A 1,211-nucleotide genomic window follows, 5' to 3' on the forward strand; every position below is an offset into this window, starting at 1 on the left:
TTTTTGAGTTGATTAGCTGATTAGCATGTCACCATATTCTAATTTGTTGAGATAGTGAATTGGTGGGTTTTTGTTAAATGTGAGCCAAAATCATCACAATTAAAAGAACCAAAGACTTAAACTACTTCAGTCTGTGTGCATTGAATTTATTTAATACACGAGTTTCACAATTTGAGTTGAATTACTGAAATAAATGCACTTTTCCACGACATTCTAATTTATTGAGATGCACCTGTATTCGAGCTTAAGCGCATATACATTCCACATTTCACACAAAAAACCTTTATAATGAATTCACCTAAACAAATAAATAATTGTAACTAGTAATTCTATTATATATTTGATCAATGACTCAATACTATTCAAATACTGCTTTTTACTTGTATATTAACCGTCTGTTCTACTTTTTTAGCAAAAGAGTTCAAGACTGCATATTATGATGATGTCACCAACAGCAGTGGCCTAAAAGGTCAGTGACCTTTTTAATTGATCACATGATTCATTACCAGATGTTTAATAAATTCTCAGTCTTATGATCTGCAACAAGAACATATGTTGGCTTTTGTATCCAAACATATTGTGTGTTGATGCAGAAGAGACGATGAAGGAAATCACACCGGGATACTATGATGATGTCATCACTGATGGACTGAAAGCAGATCGTGAGACAGGTGTCACTCTGATATTCTACAGCAGCATTTAAATTAAAATATTACAGTATATTTAAGATAGATATTTCACGTTTGTTCTGAATGTAATGAATGTGTGTCTGTGATGAATGTGAATCTGTAGAAGACACACCTGAGAGCTATGATGATGTCATGACGAGCGGACACAACTCTGACATCAAGAAAGGTGTTTTACGATTTTATCAACTTTTTAAAATAATACTCCTCTAAAATCAAGATCATTTGAATTACTGAAATAAATGAACTTTTCCACGACATTCTAATTTATTGAGATGCACCTGTATGTTTTCACACTGATATGTTTCACTGAAAGATGTTATGTCACTTGTATCCTAATGTTCAGTTCTCTTCATGTTTTAATCTCAGAGGAGGAGAATCAGGAGTCTCCTCGGAGTCGTCTGACATGTTTAATCTCACCATCTCCTCACCAGAGACAGTGTTCAGGTAAGTTTTTGACTATATATATATATATATTAATAGGGTGACCATACGTGCCATTTTCTCAGGACGCGTCCTGGCCAG

General features: G+C 33.9%; 1 long non-coding RNA gene across 1 annotated transcript; it reads left to right on the top strand.

Moving 5' to 3' along the window:
- The first annotated feature begins 410 nt into the window (after positions 1-410).
- Positions 411-855, top strand: LOC107580676 (uncharacterized). Its single transcript, XR_001608677.1, has 3 exons — positions 411-469; positions 594-671; positions 793-855. It is a non-coding gene; the product is annotated as an uncharacterized lncRNA (long non-coding RNA).
- Positions 856-1,211: the final 356 nt, after the last annotated feature.

The sequence above is a fragment of the Sinocyclocheilus grahami genome, unplaced genomic scaffold (genome assembly GCF_001515645.1).
Source record: "Sinocyclocheilus grahami isolate Dianchi unplaced genomic scaffold, SAMN03320097.WGS_v1.1 scaffold39656.1, whole genome shotgun sequence".
In the NCBI taxonomy this organism is placed as follows: domain Eukaryota; kingdom Metazoa; phylum Chordata; class Actinopteri; order Cypriniformes; family Cyprinidae; genus Sinocyclocheilus; species Sinocyclocheilus grahami.